Here is a 20,017-nt window from a genome sequence, read left to right as displayed (position 1 = left end):
ATCTATGCCTGTGAAGCAGATGCCCGCCCGTGTTCAGAGCTCTCGTTATGTAGAGGACGTCTACTCAAGGAAGTAAACAGAGTTTTCAGGGTTTTGGACATTTTAAAAACCCGTGCTTACTAGAGGTTTGTTAGGTTGATGAGGCACAAAAATACTTTCCTAAGCGAGAGCTGAATGTTGTCCTTTCAGTGACGCTCAAGCTTTGCTGTATATCAATTGAATCTGAATTAAAGTTAGGAGATCTGAAATGAGTTCCAGCACCTCAGTGAGCAACACCATCGGGAAGGAAAACACATTTCAGTAGATAGTATCTAAAAAAAAATAAAGAAAACGTGTACATGAATATAATCTTTATTCTGAATGTGTGAGGGTTCAGTAGTTCTAGTGAATTCTAATGAATGCCATAAATATCCCATTAACTCAGTCATCACATATATTTTTTTTGTGTGAATTGTCAGATTTGGTTTTCAGTAGTGCTGATCTGAAATTATGGGATGTAGCCGGGAATATGCAACAAATCTCTTTTGTAATATTTCCAAGGGTGTCAAGGGCTTTAAATTGGGCTCGAAGGCCTCCCGCTTCACAATAAATAATGTTGCCTTCTTTTGTGAAGCGCCTTCTCACCAAGGTGCGAAGCTGCTCCGGGATTTTGATTCCCAATCAAGTAAGCCGCTCCCCACAGACGAGGCCCACGTGGTTTGACACCAAGTAATGATGGAAGGAAGCAGAGGGAGGGAAAGAGAAACAGATGGATGCCTAATTTTAACAGGAAACAAATTTCATGGAATAACTTTAGTAATATTAATGTTATTTAAAAAGAAAACACTGCATCGATATAAACAAAGCAAAATGAATGGATTGGGTCAAAACTAATACATATTAAAAGTTCAGCTGACACCTATTCAACATAGCACTGCAGTTATGAGCTTTATACAAAGCATTTATGACTGTTTTACATAACGGTGTGTCAAAGTACAAGTATTTATCCCCAATATTTTCATATCAATATTTTTGGAATCCAGATTACTTAATTTACAATGTTTTTATCCTGCTATAATATTGCAGCTGTTGAACAGAGATGATAGGATGTCACTCTCAGCTGCTTCACATTCATATGCGGCACAGATGGGGATGAGAAACGGTGACCAAATTAAAATGATTGCACTGAATGTAGCCTAATTCCAATGTAATGTTTGTTCACCTTTTCATTATTTATCCAGCCTGATCGGTTCGATTAGGGAACATCTGAAAAATAAAAACCTGACATTGACGATGACTTGCACATATTTAAATCAATAACTAAGTTATTTTAAGATGAGAAATGTAAATTGGTCTTTAATGATGATAGGAAAATAAGGCGCATGGATAAATATACAGCAGGACAGCAACACATCTGAAAATTATTATTCTGACATAATAATTCCCTGCTTCAAAGTGACCATTGACAGATAGATGATGAGTTATTATTAATACAATGGTGACCATTATGGACAGTAGAGCTGACTGTGACTGTCTTTACTCATTCATTTCAAAGTCTTCTATTCCTTCGTGAAACTATTCGGACCAGCTGTTTCACTGCTCGCCTTTGTTTGAGAACAACAACAACAACAACAAAAATCCTCCGAACAAAACATGTCCTCCATCGCTCATCTGAACACTCTAGCCTCAAACATACTGCGTACCTCAATTCTCCATTATTTTAGGTCAGGAAAGGAAAGCAGCTCCATCCTGCCCTCAACTACCCAAGTAGTTATCATCGTGACACAAAACAAGCCTGCGGTCTCGTTTAATGACTGTTTGGGAGTACAACAGCGCAGACGAGAGCCCCTACGGTTCTGTTGCCTTTGCTATTTGGGGAGTACTTCTGTCAGCGCTGCGAGGAAGGGCCAACACTCTGAGACAGCAGAATCACAGACAACCTAATTTACATGTAAAGCATTTAGCCAAGGCTCTTACTCAAGACGACTCCTACTGACATAGCAGTTTGGAGGAATTTGTAAATTGCATGTGATGGTTCAGTAATTAATACAGACTCCAGGGGACAAGGGTTTCAGACTCAATTTCTTCCCAGGCCACATCAGCAATTTTAGCTGCCCTCAGAAGGTTGATGTAAATGTAAGGCTATATAAAAGGTTACCCATCTGTTATCATGTCACGCAATTGCATGTGCTATATCCTATTATGATCAAGATCAATGTAAGCATTATTGCTTTACAGAGTGGGACATTTATTTCGAGATCTTCGCAGACGGTGAAGCCATGAAGCAAAGCGTACAGAATATAAATCGAAGAACGTGAGATAATAGTTCATAAAATGCGTTTCTCAAACAAAATCCCACCCATGGAGAATTCAGACATAAAAGGAAACAGATACATCTTTTTTTTCAATTTCATAATTCCTTCCAGGCCCTAGTCATGAATTTTAAGGTTTATTTAGTCTGCTCTCCCTACCTGAGGGGGGGTGGATCTGTTAGCATCCTACTGATTTGCCTCAAGGTAGCCTGTTGGTGAGCAGACTGCAAGGAAGTATGCTTTCCACCCCCTTTAAACCCTCATGCATGCAGCCATCTTAAGTCAAACCAGTTTGGACTTAGGCAAACCAATCTGATTTTGTTTTAGCAGAATAAAGACTGTACTCAATGTACAAAAGGTAATAAAGAATAGGCGACCCGAACACAAACCTATGCTCAAGTTATAATTAATATTTCACTCCTTCAAGTGCACACATATTGACAAAGCATTAAAATGCACAGCTCAAGAAATGCATCGCCTGGACAACCTTTAGGTGGCACAGTAAATATGGCTTTCAGTAATGCAGCTTTTGACACACAGGCTTTTAATTCTTCTTCTGCTTCGCTTCTGAGCGTGCGGACATAAATGTAATTCCCAAAAGGGACTCATCCGTAAGAAATAACTAGGATTTGCCTCTCCATCGCTCATGAATGACCTCCCCTCTGTATCAACCTTTCCTTGGGTATTTTGGATGCAGCCACTCAAAAGACATCTGCTGCTAATGGATGCTATTTAGGTTGCACTGATGGCGTAGGCCAGCAGAGATAACGACACGATGCTTCCTGGAACATGTCGTTTATGGACTTCTGTACCCCAACGCAGAATCGTATCAACTAAGTTTCGTCGTATTCAGCTATTCTTGACTTTTATAACTCTCAACATTCTCACCCAACATAACTGATTTACTTTATTCAGTGCAGCTAGAGGAGGATTTTCAACCCCACCATTATTCTCACCTTTGACCCCACTTTAAATGCGATTTCTCTCCAAAAGCAGAAATAAGTAATTGTTGTACTGTCCTTAGTGAATAAATCTTTAGCTGTAACAGACAAGTTTTTTGGTACATTTTGTGAAATTTGAAAGGAATTGGCAGGCTTCACTACAGACCAACATCTTCCCAGGTAGCGATTTTCAGATTCATCTTCACTAAATAGAAAAGCAATTTATATACCCAGACAAGACAAAAAAAACTAAAAACACTCAAGAGTAAACGCTTATTCGTTTTCTGAGAGATTCTAAATGGCACCGGTACATAAGCTGATCACCACCCCCAGGGCACCATTTACATTTCAGCTCCGACTTGGAAAGGTTACAGATTCACAACTGAAGGAATTGTTGGAGTTTCTCCCTCCCCCTCCCGATCCACCATCCTGGATTCATTTATCCGTAACTATCAATCAAAGTAATTAAGAAGACATCAATGAAATGTCAATGTGCTGTAATAAAGTGCGTTAATGGTGCTCACATGTAGTTGTTAAATAATGAAGGCCCAGGTGAATGTAGCCGGAGGGGACTGACACTGTGATCACTAATTGAAAAGTCAGTCCTTGAGGCCTTTATCCCGATGTCCTCATTTAAATTGAGGGAAATGATGACAATAAAATGGATTTGCTTTTGGTGATTGTAGCTCCCTGGGTCAAATTATATGTTTTTGAAGGAGTCAATGTTGTAAGAACTGTCCAGTACGAGGTTGGTGTGGTAAAGAGAATTGATCTAACCCTAGTGACCCAGAATAAGGGCATCTTTTTCTTGCAAGGAAATATTTGCCCTTCCTACAATGGTGAGCCTCGGTGATTAGACTAGCAATATCACTTTGACAGAATCAGGTCGTGGTGCTGGAAAAGTGGGCAGTCACACAAAAAAAGGTTACGGTGGGAGAAAAGATGATAAAGAACAAAGTGCCTGTGGCAAAGTGAGACGTTACGAAAAACTAATCAGGTAGCGAGATGGAACGACTAGAATTTAGGTCACATGACCTGCCTCAGTCATCATATTGAACATTAGAGCATTCTGGGAGCAGTCACACTGTCAGTGTTCTGTGGAAGGACGATTTAAAGGGAGTGCAGTGAAATGGATGCCAGTGAATCACTGTGTTACTATGGTAACGTGTGCATTTTGCATTCTCCTCCCGGTAAAACACAACAAACTTTGGTTGCGGTCATGAAGGAACAGCCTCAGACTCGGCACCTTTCACCCAACAGAGATTCTCAAGATTAGTCTATCATGGCATCATAATTTCAAGATACTCTTTACCAATGAGATAATGTGAATAACATGAGAAGCTCTGTCTCAGAAAAATCTAAACCAACATCTTTCCTACCAGCCAGCCAAAAATATCCTGGTGTGAAAGTATAGCTCTTACTCACCAGATGGTTTTTGTTTGACCGTGTGGTCAAATAAAGTTGTCAGAGTTACATTTAATCTAAAAGTAAATCTGGTTTTCATTAAACAGGCAAATATTAATTCCTAAACGTTTCCAATACGAAGACACAAATTGGGTTCTATATGGCTAAGCAATCATCTGATGCACAAATACACACACACCAACAACAAGGTTTGCTGACCCCAATTACTAGTCTGGTAAATATAACCATTCTACAGCCAATGCAGAAGAGTGTAGAGCCAGATGCTTCCATTTTGGCTGGAAGTGAGGATGGGACAAAAGCACGGCAGACAGAGCCAAACCAAATGATGAAAAAATGAGCCAGGAACAAGAGGTGGGGGGTGCAGATGATGCAGCCCCAGTGACAGACCACAGAATCACCACAATGAGCTTGACAGATTTAGAGCACACAGATAAAGGTTGGACCAGACTTGAATAGGGGTAGATTAGAACATAATAGAACTTGACCAGCTGTGTTAAAAATACATTTACAATATGCAAATAGACTGAAGATTGCAGGATTGCAAAGATTTCTATGGCAGTTCGTGGGCTAGTGTTAACAGTCTGTTGCAGCATCAATGGGCTATTAGAATGTAACACACAAGCAGAAACACACTGCGCCACGCATAGCTGCAACTCTACACATCAGTTCAGTTGACATTAGAGGTTTACAGGCCAGGTGCTCCGTCTGTGTATTTGCACACTTCACCTGTTCATGGCGGATTTGTGTACATAAAGTTCACTTATGTTTAAAATGTCTATTAAGCCACAAAGTATGAATCTCTTATGCACTTAGTCACACTTTGAATTTTATGTAGATGAAAATCAACAACGCAAAAAGGTGATGTATTCTCAATCTAGTAGATCCTAAAGCTGCTATTTACAGAGTAATGCATCTCAAAATTATATTATTGTAGCGTGGCTGAAAAGAAAAATGGTCGCGTACATATACACAGACAGTTATACATCAGACAATGATTGCTTAATCCATAGAGTGAACGTTTGGAAAACTCAACGAGACATCCATAACAAGCATTTCCAGGCAGGCCGGCAGTAAGAAGTGCCCTGGAAGTGTTCTTGGAAGCAATAATGGATTGTCTCCATAAGACAGCTGGCTAAAAGATTCATCTATTCCTTTCCATCTTCCCCTGCAACACGTGCAAATCCGTGCATGTAGATGTCAAGCATAAACTCATGAACACATATGCATGGATGAAAGTGCACATGCTCCGGGCAAGACTTCCCAACAGCTCTTATACACGCTTGCGTTATATCCAAGGTGGCAGCAATGAAGTCACAGCCCAGGGCTTGTTGATTTAAGAGGGAAAATAATGAATTCTTTGTGGCGCCTCATCTTCCCCATCACCGTTAATCTGGCTTTCTGTAGGTATCGGCACAGCAGTCCTTTCTGCCCTGGCCTTCAGAGCTGGCACCACACATTAACACGTTATCCCGACAATACTTTTATAGCTGACCACCAGGAGGATGCTAATTTGACTTTTCAGTTTTAAGTCTCCCTCGAGTCTCTCGAAGCTGTTGAAAAGTATCATGCATGTCGTCTTTCATCGCCCGTCTCAGCAGATGCACGGTCATGGTTATTTTACGATTTTTTTTTGGTTATCAATGCGAGAACACGTGCAGTTTTGCTAGAACCTATGGAGTGCTCTCATTTTTATTTCGCACACTAATTCACACTTCATAAACTAATTTGTGCCGACAAAGACCTGCATTACCCTCCGCTGAAAGTAGCCAAAAGAAAAACGGGGATTAGCTGGAGGCCAATTACAGTCTTGAGTAAAACCTGTCAAACTGGAACGGATACATCCGGTGAGGAGTTACTAAAAAAGGAGGCAGACTAAATGAAGAGGAAAGAATGAATGATGGACATATATCTGTCAGTATGGAGGTTTAAAAGGTTCATTGAAGGGTTTTGATGGACCTGAATGAGTACAATTATCTTTAATCTGTTGGTTTCATGATGACAAAAACTCATGTGTGTGCCCTGATCAGACTGCCGCTGAACAACTATTTCCACATTAAACATCATTTGCATGAACACGGTAGAATCACCAGTCAATACTGTACTTTGCGCAACAATATATTTTTGTTTAGCTCATGTTCTCTCTGCACAGCCACAAAGGTAATGAGCAGCTCCTTTTTTGTGCGACATTCAAATGTTGTCATTGTTCTGCTGCTACTTTTTTTTTTTAAAAAAGACTTGAGGTTTTATTATTAGTTTTTATCTTATGTTTACACAAATATCTGTTTTTTATTATTTGGTATTTTTGTAGATCATGCTTTTGGCATTGTGTGGCCGTCCACACGTCTTGTGTTACACACAAAACGAGCAAATAAAGAAACATTAACAGACAGAAAGAAAAAGGAAAACCTGTCTGACTAGACATTTAGTAACATTTAATACTAAAACTAAATTATAATTTTTGATGCGCTGAAGGTTTTCCCTTTCTGACACACATGAATTTGAGTTACAGCCCCTGAATGTGTCACCAGCCTGTGAAGTTGCAGTTTCCATTCATTAATCTGTCCACACTGATTTAATAGAAGTCATATCTATAGAATCAGATATGCTTTAAGTATATATATTTTATTTTATTTTCAGGTTATTTCTAGGGCTGAAAGAAGGGTTTGTCACAATGCCTCATATGCAAATTATTGTTGCAAATATTTGCTGTTTTGCACATTGCAGCAAATCAGAGCCATAGAAGAGATGTAAGCACATTATTAGACCCTCATAGCCAGGGATGGCTATGCAGAGTGATATATGGCACCAAATGCCTCCAAACATGAAACCATATTTCAGATCTTCAATAACTCTGTACTGACATTTGCAGGTATGAAAAGTAGCTTCCACAGCCAGAAAGCTAAAGAAAAAGCAGACATCAGAAAAACAAGCAGATAACATATACCCAATGTGGAATAACTATAATCTGTTAAAAACTGCAAATCTGGAGCGTATCAAAACCGACGTACGACAACCAAACAACATGGGAGAGAAAGACACAACCAGAAGATCCAGCTGCAAAGAGACGACGTGTCAATATCTACACAGGGAATGTTGATTCCCACTGATTTTAATGAGGGGGGGGGGCAAAGGTTACACGACACCCTGGACTGAGCTGGCAGCACCCCATGCAGAGTAACACAGGCAGGACAAGAAGGGCTGTGGACAGGTTACTGCCAGAGGACGCTGTGGGTCCTGATGCGTTACACACCCGGGTGACATGAAGGTCAACGACATGCGCTGATGGGGGGGTTGTGATTTCCATCCGTCTCTAACAGGCAGCATATTCCTCTGCTCACAGGCCGCCCGGATCATGCCTCCTATCCAACACGGTTAACGTTCCCGCTTTGACTTTCATTCCAGTCGGCTCAGATTTGCACACGAGCATGGAACGAATCCATAAAGAACCCAATTGGACAGCTCCCTTCATACAGTGGCTCATTCACCAAGGTGACCAAAGGCGGCGCGCAATAAAGGCGGGCTCTCCTCAGAGGATGTATTTAAGAACCACCGTTTAATGAGGTGCAGCTCTGACTTTACATTATTCCCCATCAGACTGAAAGTTTGATTTTGGAAATTCCCCTCCTTCTCGTCGTGATCATGAAATTGGCTGGTGTGAACAAATACCCACGAGCATTAGAGTGACGGATAATGGTGCAGTATTTATATGAGATCAGTAGCAAAAACACTCCTTTGAATCTGACAGCTAATAGCATCAAAGTACAGATTGAAAGCGCTGTAGGACAGTGGGAAGTTATTACCGTTTAATTAAAGCTCGTTTTACCTTTGGGTTTGATGAGGGAACCGCTGCTTTTCTCTCCTCACCAACTAATAGGGAGTGGAAGATTAGTGTCATATCTCTAAATACAGCAGAGGAGACGCTTATACATATGTCGATATCCTTGTAGAATAGAAGTAAATGTAGCCGGCATTTACAAAACACAGAGCTTTAAGTTGATTTGACTCTGAACGGTAAATTCTTGCTTCTATCTATTAACATGCAGGATGCCACAGCATCAGGAGTCATGATCTGTAACTGGTTCACCTTTACCTCATGCAAACGCACATTATTCGGCAGTCATGTGAATGAACACTCTGAAAGCTTCCTGATTGCACCTCATCATCAAATCAATTAGAGAAATAACCTTTCCTGTCATCTTACTCACCCTGCCGAGCGTGCGCACAAAGAAATGGCTGCGATGGCAATTAATGAATGTGGACTCCTGAGTTTAAACACGGTTGAAATACGTAAACATTCTCCAGACTGTTTTAGGCAGCCTTTCAAAGTTACCAATGTGAGTGGCTGTAAGGATTTTTCTTAACTGTACTATATCAAAATATAATTTCCTGCTGTGCAGATGGAGGGGTGCTATTCATCAATTTATGACTATCAGCAGAGTGATGGCAGTACAGTGAACTGTAGCATAATGCAAGATGCAAAGATGCATAGAGTTTCTCGACTTCGCTGTCACTCAATCTTCAAATGAAAATAAAATGAAGATTCTATTTTCTTTCTGCTGACGACCAATAACTAGAATTTAGGAAGGTTCCCCTTCATTTAGAAGAATATTCAAACAGCTATAATGGACTTTTGACAATTTAATAACACAAATCTAGAATTTTACCTTTAAAAATAAAAATCAACCCGGTTATAGTACCGGTACTTAAGATTCAAAGACAGGGACAAGACAGAGACTGGTTTTATAATGACTGTTCTGAGCATGCCATAAGGCCATAAAGAGTCCTGTGGGGTCCTCACACACAGATGCATACCTGGTGGGGGGCAACAGTGGTGAGAGGCACTGCCCCTGGCCATCTGACCCAGAAAACACTCACTGGTTAACCGGTGAGATGAGGAAAAGGCTCCGTTTGTCAGCGCAGATGTCGGCTTCTTTGTCCTTCCATGCTGCTTCAGTAGCACTGGTGTGGATCCGAGTACTCCATGATTCTGTTTTGAACGTTACGCCCTACATTTGCCCTGTAGATTAATCACCAGCAGCCAAATGCAAACCCACGTCAAGTCTAGCGACCACGGACGGGACCAAGGCTCAGCAGAGTGGCTGAGAGAAGCAAATTGTCCTATGTTTATTAATCAAACAGGCATGTGGGTTCAGCTAATCGCTCTTGGAAGACATCCAACTACCAAATTGTTTTTTGTTTTCCTGATGTGGAGTAGCTCGTTGCAGAACAGCTTAAAAGCTGCAGTTTTAGTCCAGTGGGAATAAACCACGGGTCCAAAACGCACCGGCAAATAGCGGATAATAAATGGGTCAGTGGATTGTCATGCAGTGAATTCATACAGAACCATACCCACTGCCGAACCACGCACCCTCTTTACCTTTACAGAAATGGAGGAAAATGTCTCTGCTGTGGATTTATCTGCCCACATCCCTAATATTTGCAGCATATTCTGAAATAATGTCAGTACTTTCCCTCTTTTTGGGCACTAAATGAAAACACCCGCCATCATTGTAGTCCAAGTGGCAACTTCTCCAACTCTTCCTCTGCCTTTTGCTCCATCAGCTACATGGGTAAGTGTACTTAGTGTATTATTCTGAAGCTAAGAGTACAAGTACTGATTCAGCCAAGAGGGGAATGAAGGAGACAAACAGAGCCATATCCAAAGAATTAAAAGAGACAGACTTCACACGAGTGGAAGGCATCAATCTTGTTTATAAAATTCTAACATCATTATATATTAAAGGCGGTGAAAATGCGGCCACTGAAAACTCTCCTTTTGGCACGGAAATGTTGTAATTCAGCTGTCTTTGTAGCAGCAAAACCTTTTAACAAGACATCAGGAAATTTTCCATCCGTGTTTGTGGAGACAAAACCAGGTAATTTAAGACGAGAATAACACACAGTGTGATCACAAAACGGTATTTATAGGATTCAGCTTTGGAAAACGTTTTCAGATGAAAGCTGAAAGACAAAATAGATGTCAGGACATGCAATTTGTACTTAGCAAAATAAGCTTAACAAGAGATTACAGCAATAATAGGACAAAAACACACACTAGGCAAAAATAAGTCAAGCATCACATTCTATAAATTCTAATTAAGACATGGTTTTATCAGAAGATATAACTGTTATATCTTCTGATAAAACCATTATTTTGTTATATTATAACAAAATAAACCTCACGTCTCTACAACTAATATGAAAAATCTGTCAGCGACAAATACATCTAATAATAGAAACGTAATGCTGAAATGAAGGGGGCTGTTGTCGATTCTTGCATCTAATAGCTTGAACCCAACTGGAAGAACCAAAAAGATGGCCAACCCAATTCCCAGCAGCATCATCAAATGAATGAGAGATGAACTTCCTTCTCCTCCTGAATAGTGTAGGGACGGTGATACGATGGCACCAATCACTTTGAGAGGTTGCTCCCTTGTGGCTTTACTTCCCCTAAGCATGTGAGACGATGCAACTCAGACAGAATCAAAGAGCCAGAGCATCGTCTTGATTCTCAACTTAAATATTCTCCGTCTGACAGAGTTTCTGTTTTGTTCTTCTCCCTCTCCCTGGTCTCAATTCCTGCAGCTCTTGGGGATGTCAGCTCAAGGAAACAAAATATTTTTGTTTGTTGATTGAAGCCAAGTGCAGTTTTGGCTTGTGTATTTTCCTCTAACTGACCCCCTTTTCAGGATAAAGCGTCACTAAACAACAGTCGAAAATAATCAATGTGAGAGCTACAGAATTGCTCCCTGCTCATCCATCTGCGATCAAACTAAGAGCCAATTGTGGTACAAAAGAGACATGAAGGATGACACAGGTGGTAAGAAGACAAAACCATATGTGCCTGTTTGAATATAATTTACAGCTAAAAAGAATCCTTACATTTCCCTTTTCTTTTTTTGTCCACCCGTCTACAACTCAACCAATGGCTTCATCTCACGCAGATCAAGCCAAACAAGATTTCCTTGCAGATTTACCAAAGCAGAAGCTGTAGCGAAAAACAAAGCCTGTGAGCATCTCATCAGCCAGGTGATGGTCTATGAAATATTCAGCAGCGAGCATCCACTGGATGGCCTCTGTGACAGGCTGCACAGCTCTAACACAGACCTCGGGGCCCCATCATATATCCGTTATCACCGGTCTGACAACAGGAGCTCATCTCATGGGGAAATAAAGAATAATGCAGGACAGTTGACTTCTTTTGCTGCTTGGCGAGCTGAGACTGCAGTGAATCATATTAATGGGAATGACTTTAAGCTGAAAATACTCCTCGAACCAGGAAGAAGTTTGAAAAGAGAGAAGGGCATAAACAGCTAAATCTGAGGCATAGAAATAATGTTTTATTTTTCACCTGAAGGAACAATCCATGTTTTCATGTCTTGGTCACAATCCCTTTGGGCAAAAATGGTATCTGAATCTCTCATCCATTGAGTTTTAGGATGCCAGGAATAGTATAGGGAATTATTATGGACAGTCGGACAACGAGACAGGTTGGACTCAGTTTGGAGGAGAAAAGGAAAGACAATCCATGAACGTTGCCATATCCATCCCTGTTTAAAGACCATGTTCTAGGAGCAACTTTGACAAAACGTATTCACTACACGGTCGTGCATAGAAACCACAGGCACCTTTGTTCTCGACAGGATCACGATGCATTTCAAACATATAGACAGTTCGGAAAGACGAGGCATATTATTCCTGTGTTTACGACTCACAGGGTGTCACATTGGAAGAATATTCCAAACAGCTGGTTGTTGAGGGGTTAATAAAACTTTGGATCATAAAAGTATTGGATTTTATAGATACTTCAACTGCAGGTCAAATATAATGGTAATAAATAAAAATCAAAATCATTTCCAGAACCATAATCACAGCTTGGGAGTGACCTGAATATTACTTATGCATATTGGTAAAATAGTACTTGGAATAATTCCCACGTGACCTGAATGCAACACGAGCAGTTTCACCTCTTAAGCAGCTCCATGTACTGTCGTATATCTACTGAGCGTGAGACTGTAACCATGAGTGTCATCTGAACCGACTACAGCTGTAATACTAAACACGAGCCGTGCTGTTGTCCCACCGTCCCTCCGCTATGATGAGCCTCATCATCTCTCTCCAGTGTCTTGTCTCATCGCCAAGCAGTGGAAATTAATTGGCAGCAGGCCAGCTCCTCAAGCTGCATTGGACTAAATACATTTGGCCTGTGGGCCAGCAGTCCTACATGTAACAGCCCTTCATCAGCGGCTTAACCTCAGAGACCCAACGCTGCATCCCATTCCCAACCCCTTACTGAACACCGCGAGTTATCAAGAGGTCTCGTCACCCAAAATAAATTAACATTTTAAAAAGGCCTCTCTCCTATGCGCTGGTCACATTTTCAGATTTTCACTCCAAGTTATGCTGATGGAGCCACAAATTCATTGTTAATGCTACTCAGCAAATTAATAATTACGTTTTTTTTTTCTGTCTGGTCTGCCAACAGCAGAATTGTTGATAGACTTGCAATGTAAGTAGTGGCGGCTGAGAAAGGTTGCCTTCATCATTGCTGCTGCAAGTACATCACCCAGGGCTCGGGAACATAGACATGTGCATTCTGCTTGGATGAACAGATGCAAACATCTTTTCAGCCTCCCTCAGCCCTGGAGACATTCTCTCATAGTCCATCCTTCTCTCTGGTGCTTTTCCCTTTTGTCTCTTATCCTCGACTCATCATTCTCTCCTTCTCTGCTTTCATTATTGACTACTTCAAGGTAGAAACACTGTCCCAAAGGCATTTGACAATTACACAAAGATTGGACCAGGGAAAGGGTCAGAGATAGAGTTTGGGCTTTCAGGTATAGATGATATATTCTCTGACCGTGGACCACAGTGATATATGATCCTCATATGGGGGTCGATGGACGTATGAAACAGGGAAAGATATATCATAGTGACTTACAGTCATTAGAAGCACTAAAGACACAAAAAAAGAAATTCAATAGAGAATGTTGCAGGAAAAGGGCAAGGACAAACAGGAAAACAGCGATGAATCAAGGCTGGAACGATAGCACGGTTGCCTCACTATAAGAAGGTTCTTGGTTCGATTCCTTTCTGGGTGGAGTTTGTATGCTCTCCCTGCACCTGCGTGGGTTGTCTCCGGGTTCTCCGGCTTCCTTCCACCTCCAAAAACATGCAGGTCTGGTGAATTGGTCATACCAAATAGTCCGTAGGTGTGAATGTGAGCGTGAGTGGTCACTTGTCTTCCCTGTGGCCCCGCGATGAGCTGTTGTATAAATTCAGAGTTGTGTCGGCTGAGTAAATCGCCCTGTGTTTGTTGATCTGCTGCTTGTTGCAGAGATTAAGGAGAGGGGAGGCTAAAGTGCATCCAGTAGGGAGCTCAGGGCAGGAGGACATCTATAAAGAACCTCACTGCTGTCCTGTCCTTGGGGCACCTCACTAACAGCAAAGTATCCCTACAGGCTCTATTTTCTTCCTACTCTTCATTCCTCTTCATCTTCCTCCCAGCTCCATCCTATACCACTGAGCAGACACTGTTCACGCCGGCCTTTTAATGCATGTTCCTAGTTCACCCTGGTAGACTGCACTGAAGCCTAAATGGCAAGATAAAAAGCCTATATAACATGTAAAATACTATTAAATTTTAATGGAAACACAGAGGACGGCACTAAGTTATGCAATGGATGGCTGCTCGGAGACATGCATCAAACCGCATCGGCTTCACACTCCAACATTGTGTATGTTCTATTTCAATGAAAAGATGAAGAACACAAAACGGGTGGTTTTGTCTTGCCTGCTGATCATTGACAGCAGGACTGAAGCCAGACTGACACGTTTGCTCTCTTCGAACCTACCGGTAATAGCTTATTGATCTGGAGAGCCAATCCACCACTTTGCCCTTATGACACAAACAGCAACTGTGAGCTGCAAGTACAGGAACCTGAACTTAGAATAAATAGTTCAACGTTGCTGATAAAATGACTATTTTCTGGACCCGGCAGGAATTTGCTCACTTATTCCTGGTTTCTAAGTGGTAACCACTTTGCACCACTTAGACCACTTGAGTATTCCATGCGGTGCAAAGAAAACCAAAGCCACATTCGCAGAAAGTCATTCTAACTTTTCCCTTCACTGATCAGAGTTTCATAAAGTGAAACAAACAGGAATCATTGAGTGTGCTTGGACTTTTAGTTAGGGTGATGCTAAATTCAATGCGTGCGATGTGTGAGCTGAGTCTGACCTAAGTGACCCCACAAATTAGACATATTACAACACACCAAAGTGTCCCAAACCAAAAACAATACTGTACTTATAAAGAACAGATTAGATCAGCTGGTTAAGAGCTGTTGAAAACACACATGCTTTAAACACCACCAGCATGTAAATTAGGATTTCTTCAGCAGCTGCAAAGTTGACTAAATAAATGATCCTGTAATTATCCTCTAATGGGCCATTGCATTTAGATCTGAAAAACAAATAAATATCCGAGTCACACGTTGAAGAGGAGCTTGCTGAATGCCTCAGCAGCCATTTCTTGTTCGATTTGTGAAATGCCTTGCATCTGAAAATCAAGACAAATAAACACTCGTGCATCAGCAGCGGCACTGCTTTGAAATGGCCATCTAAAGAGTCGCAAAAAAACCCCAGGCAGCAATTAAGCCAGTGCTGAGTGCCGCCCTCGTCAAGTATGGCGAATCAAATGGATGGATTTCACTTATCAATAGCGAGGTATAAAAGGAGTCCATGTAGGACAAACAGTGAGGTCTAGCTTTCAATGCCTTCGCTCCTGCTCCTGCTGCAGCTCCACTATCCCTCCACCTGCAGGTATGATAAATTAATGATAAGAGAGGGAAGGATTAATCAATATCTGTCGTAGCAGCTGAGGAGAGAGACCCACCAGAACCCGATCTCATTACAGTGGCAGTAGCCTACGCTCCCCTTTGCGAGGCAGCGGCATTCATCAAAGCAAAGGCTCGCTTCTCCATCAGCTGCTCGTTGTGCTCCGTCCCCCACCCCCCCCACCCCCCGTCCCTCACTGCACGTCTGGCTTTTACCCCACTGACCAGATGAAGGAGAGCAGGCTGGAGAAGTGACACCCCATTTAAGATAGGAAAGGTGGGATGGCGTTATAAATAAGGAAGCAGCAGCATCACTGGGAGAGAGAATGTAAAGGGCTCCCCTTGTGAATCGTGGGTAATAGGGGTACAACGTGTATGTGAAGGCATGCTTGCAAATGTCTTTGTAGACAGTATCTGGAGACTCAGAGCAGCCCCTGCTTCCACGCAAGTTAGGAGTGAAGCCATAAAGCGAGCGCGTGCTTCCATGCCCATGTCTCCCTCCGAGTTACTGGGCATGGGGAGTAGAGGATAAAAAGCTCTGCCTCTCCCCGGCAGTTTTATCCACATCACCATCTGCCTTTATCTGATGCCAGAATCCCTGTTCCCCACTGAACTCTCACCGCTAGTCTCATCTCAGGCTCGTATCGCACGGCGCGTCACAACACGAAATTAAACAGCCATTGGCTTAAACAACTGGCATATCACCTGTGCTTCTTGGAAAATTGAAGGAAGAAGAAGAAATTCCCTTGTGACATTCCAGAAACATCATGCTCAGAAGAACAGAGGGATGGACAACCCAACGAAATAGCAACTGTAGTCACAGCTGTCGCTGGGGTGGAGGTATACTTTCCCTTTTGCTCTCCCCATCCTTCTTTCTACCCCTGCTCTTAGTAGACAGTTATGGTGAGGGATGTCCCCCTGACGGGCAATCAGAGGCAGCCTTTATTTAATACTGTGAGGCGGGACTGGACAGCCAGTGATGAAGGTGTATGAAGGGGACCGCTGCGCGCTTTGACCAGCCCATGAGACACGTCTCACCGAGGAGTTAGCGTGACAACCTAGGAGCTGTAAATATATCGACTGTCAAATGTGAGCGGCAATAAATATAAACAGACACCTCTTGAGAATATATTCAAAGTGAGTGTTCAAAGTCCCCAATTGAAAAGTGCATGTAAACTTTACACAGCCAGCTGTCGGGCCATTTGGAGAAGGGTTTATGAGTGACTCATGAAGAGAAGGGCTCTGATACTGGCTCCTTTCTTCATGAATGACTCATCTCGCCATGCAAAACAAATAACCACACTTTTGCTGCTCTTTGTTCCTTTTAAGCCTGGAGAGAAAACGCCAACATAAAAGAATTATTCTAACAGTCTTAAGTAAGGCATGCTGCTTTTGCTTAGCTCAAGGAACCTGCATGATAATTCCTATTAATACCAAATTAGTCAAATTTGGTTTTCCATATATGGACTAATTTTCAAACTGGCAGTATTTGTGTGCATTGAAAAATTAACAATGAACTTTGTATTGTGAGGTTAAACAAAAAGGAAAGTGGTAATATTTGCAAAACATGGTAAAAGGATGGAACGTTGCTTAATACTAATTATTTCTCCATTTTACCCATCAAGACATTTTTTAAATGGAAATGTGAAAGCAAAAAAACCACAAGATTATTAAAAACAAGATAATTTCATTATAAAAATTCAAATTTTTACCCGTGAGTGCAGAATGATTTGCAGTGTGAATTCAAGACGACTGCTTTTCTCTCTTGTTTCGTTAGATTTTGCAATAATTTTCTGCTGCCGCTCTGTAGCCATGTTTTTTGCAAAAATGTGTTTATACAGAAAGCCACCAAAAAACACAAGCCTGAACAGTAAAAAAAATACAAAAATGTTCCATGGATTCTACTGGAGAATGAAGGATAAATGCACCTGGATTACACTTGTTCCTCTCAACTTCACTCATTTATCAATGGAAACAAGACCGCAAGGGCTTCTCTGAAATGCTCCTCTTAGACATGATGTTTGACTGTACTTGTACACTAACATTCTATCTAATAAATATATTCATCATCATCATCATTTGGTTATATGAAATTTAGATTGCAGTTGTCCGCAAGATGTCCAGTATGTGCATTTGATGTCAGAGAACCATGTTACAGCAAGTGGGAAGGAATCAATGCCAGTGAGTCAGAGCCAGTCTGGACACAAATCCAGATCGTATTGACTGATCTGATAGCCGAGCTCTTCCATGAGCAGAGATGGGACTTGTGACCAAATCCACATAGCTGTCATACTTCATTTGCAGAAGAGGCCCGCAACATACGGTCGAATGAGCTGGAAATGGCTAAGTAAGCGAATGAACCCATGTCTGTTCGAAACATAGAATGTGAAGCAGTCTCTCTGACACAGAGATACAGTTGCAGTTTAGGTCAGGCAAGAGGAAGACTCGATTTGCGGCAATAGCCCATGATGGCTGGCTAGACCAATGAGAAGTTTGATGACACTTTCACTGTTGAACCAATAACCTTAATTAGTTATTCCGACTCGACGAGCTCTGTGGTATTAACTTCCCTGCGTTATTAAGGAGGAGCTCCCCTCCAGTGAGTGGATTGACGTCTGACAGTCGGACAGCAAAGACTAGACTACAAATCCAGCTATGTATAATTTATGCCTGATTCCATGACTCGGTGTCCCTTAAACCAATTGGTCTGGAATAAAACGTGAAACTGCGATTTCTGGGCCAAATTATCCAGGTATTGGACGTCAAGACCATCAATGGTGAACACTGAGCTGTTTTATAGTTTGATTGGTTGTGTGAGGTCCCCATCAACTGGGATGATATGGGGCACCATGTTTTTTTTAGGTCCAATTTGTCTGCATTTCTCCCCTCAAAGAGAGATGAGCATAATTAACAAAAACCAAACACCCACCATCGGCTAAAAAGAGTCGTTTAGGGGAACGACTCAGGAGGAACGGCAGAAAATGAAATGTAATTGCAATGGGAGCAGAGGAGCCGGGCTGGCGTGTCAGAGAAAATGATGGGTGTGTGTGTGTGTGTGTGTGTGTGTGTTTGTGTGTGAGGCAGACAAAGAGAATGAAGGGGCCAGACATGAGGGAATGAGGAAGAAAATGAGAAACACAGAGGTAAGATGGAGAATATGCAGCTGAGAGCAAGCAAAAGGAATGATGGGTGATCCTGAGATAAACAGTGAGCTGACGTCTGCTGAGAATTAAATAATAATAAAAAACCTTCCTAAAACTTCACACAAAGTTCAATCAAAGTTAAGGAATATGTTGACCAAAGGACATAAAAAAAGTTTCTTGCGAGATGGAGACGTTCAGCCTGGCAGATCAGAGAGGTTGTCTTTCCCTGATTTTGAGTGACAGTATCTATCCACCCTAAAATGCTGAAGGAAAATAAGATTGCAAAGATAATTAAAATCAATATCGACACTTCACTCCAGAATCAGACTTCCAGTATTCAGGGTAAACGAAGGAACACTTTCCACGATAACATGATCTTCAGCAGTTTATAAACACAATCTGAAAATCTGTGATTCAAGCTGAGATGTAGCCGGTGTCACCAGGTCTGGTCTAACTTGCCAAATAAGAGAAAAGCTCCATTTAAATGAAAATGAGATTTGAGTAGAGGGAGCACAGGGGTCATCTGCACAATTAAAGCCTCCGTGAATAAAATTCTAAATGGCTGCTGCCCCTTAATTGCCATTTAAAGTTATTGCTAGAGCTGCTTTTTATATGACCTTTAAGCCAAATATGTGAACGTAATAAAAGCAGTGAAGAGTCTAATAACTAGTTAGACAGGGAATAAAGGCAAATGCTGTTGGGTGACAAGTCATTTTCTAGACTCTGAACGCATGGATTCAACCAAGTGACCTTGCAAGTACGGAATGCAAAATAAATAAATATCTAAACGCCGTTTGAGGAAAAGGTCTTCAATCCCAGGTGTGAGGGATGTTCAGCACCTCGTGAATTGAAAAGAAAAAGCCTTTATGAAACAAACTTCAATAAAACCTGAATTTGCACATTACATGCAAATGGAAATACCTGAGGATTTCTCCACATGGCCAAACTTGGATTTCTGATTCATTTATATTACACATCGGGTCTTATTTTCATAGCTTTGGAAATCAAATTTATTACTCCATGAAATCTACGATCACAGTGCTTAAAATAAATACGTTAGATTAATCCCTCAGGTTTTAGACACCAACACAACTAAAACCAATGTTAAGACAAAAATAACTAATTCAATAAACCGGCAACATTTAAACACCAGCTCACTGCGTGATTGAGGTTTTAATATTCTTTACTGCTCCCTTCCTGGGTTTATTCCCCATCCCTCGGTTGCACACCACTTCTCCACCAGCTTTGACATCCTTTCCTCTCGACACCATTCATTTATTTCACTCGTTCCTCTCACCCTGCCTCATCTTTTTCATTCACTGGTGATTTGTCTAAATATACTCAAATCCACTGCCAGTCTTGTGTCATCTTTTATCCTC

General features: G+C 41.5%; 1 protein-coding gene across 1 annotated transcript in view; it reads right to left on the bottom strand.

Annotated features, from left to right (window-relative positions):
- LOC137911757 (neurexin-2-beta-like) overlaps positions 1–20,017 on the bottom strand; it is a 141,434-nt gene that overhangs the window by 51,418 nt on the left and 69,999 nt on the right. The window lies entirely within an intron of this gene.

This window comes from Brachionichthys hirsutus, chromosome 23 (assembly GCF_040956055.1).
Source record: "Brachionichthys hirsutus isolate HB-005 chromosome 23, CSIRO-AGI_Bhir_v1, whole genome shotgun sequence".
Lineage (NCBI taxonomy): Eukaryota > Metazoa > Chordata > Actinopteri > Lophiiformes > Brachionichthyidae > Brachionichthys > Brachionichthys hirsutus.
This window is presented reverse-complemented; position numbering and strand designations above follow the sequence as displayed.